Source organism: Tamandua tetradactyla, chromosome 3 (genome assembly GCF_023851605.1).
Source record: "Tamandua tetradactyla isolate mTamTet1 chromosome 3, mTamTet1.pri, whole genome shotgun sequence".
Classification (NCBI taxonomy): domain Eukaryota; kingdom Metazoa; phylum Chordata; class Mammalia; order Pilosa; family Myrmecophagidae; genus Tamandua; species Tamandua tetradactyla.
Genome location: NC_135329.1, coordinates 2,085,948 through 2,092,871, shown reverse-complemented (window position 1 = coordinate 2,092,871; position 6,924 = coordinate 2,085,948).

The window sequence follows — 6,924 nt, the reverse complement described above, 5'->3', positions numbered from 1 at the left end:
CATTTCTAGCCCTTTTTGCTTCTCAATGGTCTCACTCATTGCCACAATCTCGCCACCCTTAGTCCTGCTACCATGCAGCACGCAAGCTGACACATCAAAAGCAAAACCCTGAAAACCCCTTTTCAGTTCCCTCACGATAGAGAAAGTCCTGACTCAGTGATGCAATTTAAAATTCTTTCGTGATTTTTCCCTCTCCTCTACTGACCTTCTCTTGGGACCCCACCCCACCGTAGCAAACTGCTCTGGCCCCCCAGCCACAGGGAGCTTGCAGGCTTTCTCCTCACCCCGCTGCAAACCCTTCTCCACGTCGGCCTCACTGCGAAGCCAGGCCTGGTTCTGGAAGGTTCCATCCGGACGCCCCTTCCTCCGGGAAGTCTCCCGGACACACGTCCAGGAGAATTGTGTACACGTTTGTGACATCTGGTAACACATTGTGCAGCGTGACTATTTGCAGTACTCTCCCTCGCCTAATGCGAAGGGCTCCCCACACACGGGGCGGCATTTTCTGCCCTGTCAAGCGGGTCCTGGAGCTGGCCTAGGCCCCTGGGGAGACCCGACTGTGAGCAACCAGAAACCAGCTGTGGCGGGATGAGTTAAACCATGGGAAACAGGAAACATTTCAAATCGGGGCATTTGATTTTACCCTGGAGAGCCGCGTATTAAACGTTTTCCAGCATGCCACCTCTCCTGTTCCTCCCCAAAACCTGACAGGCCTCAAAACAGTCTCGACGTAAAAGCTGATGACTAAATATGCATATAGGCCGTCTAGAGGATGAGTGGGTGAGTAAAGGGGCCCTGGAATCCTCTCAATGTCTCCAGTCATTCGATAATAAATGTGCAGCTGTAAAATTAAGATGATATCAGAAATCGATTGTAGGGAGAACAACAGTGTAATACCGAGGGGAATCCTTATATACATGTACATTTAGATGTGTGTGTGATGGATGGACACGCATAACCTCACAAGCGCTTCAGTTGTATTTTTTGTCTAAGTGACTGTCTAGAAGCACTGCTAAATGGGTGGCTGAGGAAAGGGCTTCAGGACGGCCTAAATCTTCCCTTAAGGTAGCAAGTGCTTATTCTTATTTGTACTTAAGCTTCTGGTGCCATTCCCAGGACTTCCCAGGCCACTCTGTGCATAATACAGAGCTGAATTGCTCAGGATGAAACCATCATCCACTTTATTCATTTATTTTTCCATCATTCACTTTAAATAGGTGAAAATAGTAAAGGACCACAGGAAAGTCCGGCTTAAGAGGGCAGCTGACCCTCACATGGATCCCGCTGTCTCCCAGCCTGAGCTCCAGGGTCACCCTCAGTCCTACACACGCGTCTGTTCCAAACCCAGGAGTGACACTCCACTTATCACAGAACTCTGGGAGAATTTCCACTTTCTACAAGGACTACAAAAATATATCGAGAAAGATAAGCCGGGCGCAGTGGCGTGTGCCTGTAGTTCCAGCTACCTGGGAGGCTGAGGCAGGAAAAAAAAGAATACATATATATATATATGTATACTGAGAAAGATAAACTGGGATCTCTTCCTGAGATGCTTCTGGAGCCAGAGTGAGCCTGTGGGCAGGAAAGAAATTACAATATTCTTTGTCACTTTTCTTGTATTTACAAGTCAGCTCAGAAATGAAAGTTCTGACAAGTATGGATGCTGCCCCTCCAATGCAACGGCTCCTGATTTTTGAGGCTACTGGCATTTTGCTACCTCTTTTCCACCCCATTGATTAGGTTTTCCTTTCTGAAACCCTTTAGCCACTGGAAGTCAGCGATGCCTTGGGAGGCAGCCTGTGGGGCAGAGGCAGGGCTGGAGCGGAGCCTGGAATACCCACTGCTTGTTCAGAGAGCGCAACGGGTCTTCCAGAATTTATTTAAAGATAGTAATAATAATGGAAGAAATACAGCCTTGTGATGGAATTCTGGGCAGGATCTCTGCTTTCTCTTTAAAATTAAACAATTTCCTTTGTTTTCAATATTGAGAGATGTTATTTTAATAAGCATAAACCAGACACGTGTGACTTTGAGGGGTGGGGAAGAGTCCCTGAGGCATGGCATGGGGTGGGGGTGCTGTCCCGTGCCCTCCCCCCTGGGACGGGACTTCTGGACTGGTCCTGCCGCACCAGCAGGAGGTCAGAGCCAAGTTTGGAGCAGCCAGGAGCCCCCGTCTTCCCGGAAAGCTCCCCAGGAGGTGGGATCCTGGGGGGGGGGGGGGCTCCTGGGCCTCATCCTGCTCCATTGTCCTGGAAAGGCCCTCTTCCCGCCTCCCCCTACCCCTGCTGCAGGCCTGAAAAGTCTGAGAGCCACAAAAGAAAGCCCTGGATCTTCATTTATCAAAGAAAGTAAGGCTTTAGCCCACTGAGCAGCTAGACAGACTAGTATCTATTTTCCCTGTAAAGAAGGGAGCTTATCAAAGACTTCCCCTTCGGTTCCCTCAGAACCCAGTGCAGGCCCCGGCACAGGCTGCTTCTGAACTGAGAGGGGAGGTGCGCTCGATGTGCGAGGCCGAGCGGGCCAGGGGTGGGCCGGCCCCGAGCTGGGCGTGGGCGTCTGAGCAGCAGGAAGCGGTGACCGAGCAAGTGAGCCCTTGGACGTGTGCCCTTGAGGTCCCAGCGGAGTTGAGAGACCGGAAGCTTGGACACAGGTGGTCAGTTAGCGGGGTGCTGGGCACAGAGAAGGTGGATGCGTGGTGGGTGTTCTAGTTTGTGAGCTGCCGGAACACGATATATCAGAAACAGAATGGCTTTTATGAGGGGGGATTTATTAAGTTACAAGTGTTCAGTTCTAAGGCCATGAAAATGTCCCAATTTAAAGCGAGTCTATAAAGATGTCCAAATTAAGGAAGCAACAAGAGGTCACCATCACGCAAGAAAGGCTGATGAGGTTCAGGGTTTCTCTCAGTTGGAAGGGCACATGGCGACATATGCTAGGTTTCTCCCAGGCTTCTTATTTCATGAAGCTCCCGCAGGGGGATTTTCCTTCTTCATCTCCAGTCTCTGGCTGTGTGGGCTGTCGTGGTTCTGTGGCTCTCTCTAAAATGTCTCTTCCTTCAGAAGATTCTAGTAAACGATTAATCAAGACCCACCTGGAATGGGTGCAGCCACATTTCCCTCTAATCAAAGGTTAATGCCCACAACTGGGCATGCCACGTCTCCGTGGAGATAATCTAATCTAGTCCCAACCTGCAGTGCCGGATAGGGATTAAAAGAAACAGCTGCCGCCACAGATGGGTCAGGACTAAAACACGGTTTTTCCAGGGCACGTCCTCCTTTCGGACTAGCACCGCAGCTGACGGGCTGCGCATGGCACTCTAGGACCACGTACTACCAGCAGCACATATGACTAAACTTCTCAAAAGGGAGAAATCAGGGAAGATGGAGCGATCAATGATACTATAGGAAAGACAGCGTGACTCAACCAGACAGGCAGGCAGTGGGGGGCTCCTGCATGGCCCCCCTCCTCAGCACTGACAGAGCGCCTACATCGTCCCCCACAGAGCTGGGGCTCCTGCTGCTGCTTCTGGGACCTGTGGCCGACATTGCTGGGCACAGACAAGGGCACAGCAGACTTGAACTTCCCGCGTGTTCACAGGCGCCTCTCCTTCATGTGAGATCCAGACTTGAGATCGGAAGCAGGACAATTTCACTACAGAAATAAAGGCAACATTCTTCTAAGGATATTCCGGATCTCTGGATTCCAAACTGCATGCTAAAGTGCCCTAGGGTGCTGCGACAAACTCGCAGGATAGCACAGGCTGCTTTAAACATTGGGCGTAATTATTGTTATTATTTTTTACATTTTCTAGGGAAACCGTCAGTATCAGACACGTGAACTCCTGGCAAGAGGCAGGTCACACCTTCATCAGCTCATAACACACTTGTTTGGGTGATGCCATTTCTTTGCAAAAGCTGGTTTCTGGTGGATGTGGAAAAAAGTAAGTGTGGTCTGAAACCATCATGGAGCAGGATGTGAGAACAGTGATGCCTCCTCTGATCCCAAGATTCAAGAAGCTTGCAAAGTGTTCAGAAACACACACATCCTAGCCGTAAGTAATTTCATTTCTAAAGAATGAAATAAAAGCCTTTTTCTTTTATTTTATGTTTGTATATTTTTCAAATGGCTTAGGAATACCATGAGAAGTATCACTGGGAGTCTAAGGGCACCTGAATCAGAAAGGGTGGGGTCGTCTGCAAAGCTGGACTGGTGAACAGCTCACACAGGCACAGCTCCCAACCTCCCCATCCTAGTTTAGGGTACCCAGTAAGTACCAGCAAATGCTTGATGGTGAATACTTGCTCCTAATTTTTTTTTTATCTAGGCACCAAGATAAGCCTTTTAACACATTATCTCATATAATTATTACAATGTCCCAGCGAAGTGGGCATTTTATTATTAATATTGTACAGTGGGAAACCAAGGCGTTTCCCACATCACATCTCTGTAAGCCATCTGAGCACAGAAATGATTTACTTGACGCTCGTGCTCCATGCGCCATACCGTCCTTTCCCCAAACGGATGGGTGGACAGCTGCCTGGGTGGGTGCAGAGCTGGTATTTCTGCACTGGGTGGGCAAAGAGGAAACTCCAAAGGCCATGGAGAGAGCTGGACAGCATACTTTCTTGAAAAGACTGAATAAATAAACCCAGCGTGCCTGAGAAATCTATGCAGAGTTCTGCAAAGTTCAGCTTTTACTTTGCATTTTGAAGATACACAAGAACTTCATTCTCGGTTACTACATAGTTTAATTTCTAAGGACAGAGTAAAGTCAGCCATTGGTCCAAGTTCAAAGCAGACAATGCTTCTGGCTCGGAGTCTCTTTCACCTATCTCATTCATCCACAAACCACGAGCCTAAATACTTGAGATATTTGGGACATTTCTGCCTCCATCAAGCATATCTATTTGCATAAAATATTTAGATATCAAATTTCTAATGCTTTAAAAAACTTCAGAGCAGATGTGTGTGTTTTCCTTAACCTCATTTGTTTTAAAGAGGAGAGAATGAGAAAGAAAAGAAATGCATCATATTTTATAGAAAGGAAATGGCTCAAGGCAAACCCTGCTAAATATTTTAATGGTTTAAACATTCATTCTAGCAAGTTTTCTTTAATTTTCTTAACTTTGTTCCTTTTGAACTGGCTTAACCTTCATGTTTAATCCTCGGAGCTTTCAAGGAACAGCTCACAGAAAGTTATATACACAAGTATAACAAACATTTCAAATAAAGCACAATGCATAAAACAGAGAACAGGAGAACTCTGACAACAGCTGCTAGATTTAACGCTAATAGTTTTGAAAGATTTTGGCTTGAAGGTTAAGAGTATCTTATGACAATAAGCAGGCTTTATATATAATGTCAACAGTCCTGTTGCAACATGTCCAGTTTTAATTTATTCTTTTTCATTTGTATGAGACAAATAATATAATTATGGATGTCTGGTTCATGACATTGAAGTTTAAAAAGAAAGGCTAAAATCAATCTTGTTTCTCAGGAATAACAACCTTTAAGAACCTCTGTCCTGTGTGGCTGGCAATGATACGCCTTGGTTCAAATGTGATAATATGCTGCCAATCTTTATGTATTTGTTTTATTCAAATTAGCGTTCGGTGCATTAGTGCTTCTGCGTATGTGGCAGTGCTTTAACATTTCATCCAACTTGCTTCCTCGGGGGATCGTGACCGATTCTGGGCCTGGAGCTCGAACTGGAGTTCGGACTTCACTCCCTCGGACACAGCAGGCACACGTGAAGCTTTCGGAATCAGCCCTGCCCTGTGCACACAAAGACGCTGGAACCGTCCCAGGCAGAGCAGAGAGTGTTCAAACACGTGCCCGCACACACACGCGCGACCTTGTGAAAAGAGCCATTTATCGAGTGTTGTTCAAGGCGTCCGCCCCCTCAGAAAGCACGGGAGAAGGATGCTGGAGGACGCGCTGCACGTCGAAAGGCACGGAAGAGCAGATGTGCCCTGCTGGGTCTTTCCATGGGACACAAATGAGGCCACTGGGTAGCTTTCAGAACAAGGAAGGGTTCGACACAGCTGGGGTTGTGAACCCCCTCTTCTCGGGGACGTGCAAATCCCCCCCAATTCCCAGGTGAGGTACTACTGCAGCGTGAGCTGGTCTTGGCTCTGAGATAACTTTAAGGAGCTCCGAGCTCTCTCCCCACTTCCACTTGCCTGCACACAGCGCCCAGCCTGGCTTCCCCAGCACGGGGTCCAATGGAGGCTCCAGAAAGCCTGTAGCTCCTGGGGCTGGCTCGCAGGGCCCTGCCTCAGCCCTGAAATGTCCGCAGTTAAAATACTGACAGCACAAATAACCGTGATATTGCTAAGAACGTGCTATGGACTGTTATAGCTCGTTTGCTTCTAATTTCTGACTGCGTCTCCCCACCATCCTAGGAAGCAGATGTTACTATCTCTACTTTGCATGGAATAAAACTGAATTAACTACTGCACATCAGGGCACCCCAGAAATCACAGGCTCCCCCCTTCCATTTCAACCGTCAGTAGGTTGGGGTGCAGAGACTCCTCGCTGGACGCAGTTCCTTCAGTGGACATCCTGGAAGCCTCTTTTCGTGCCATGTTGGTCCAAGAGCTAACCAGGACGGACACAAGATCTGCCCCCGGGCTGAGCATGGAGAGGAGCAGGCAGGCAGCAGGTGGATCGTGCAGCCCCTGGTGGGGAGCCCTTCCCCCGGGCCTTTCCCCCCTGGAACCCTTCCCCGGAGCAGCTTGCCCAGCTATCCTGCTCCCGGGCCTTTTACTTTGGTGAAAATGTAATAAAATGGCTTGTAGCCATTTCCAACACTTAGAGAAACTGACTCTCTGTGCTTTTTATTTCTCCTGCATGTATGAGAGTGACATATTCCTAAAGCTGAGAATTGAGAGGGCCACTTTGCCTCAGTTCCCAAAGAAGGGA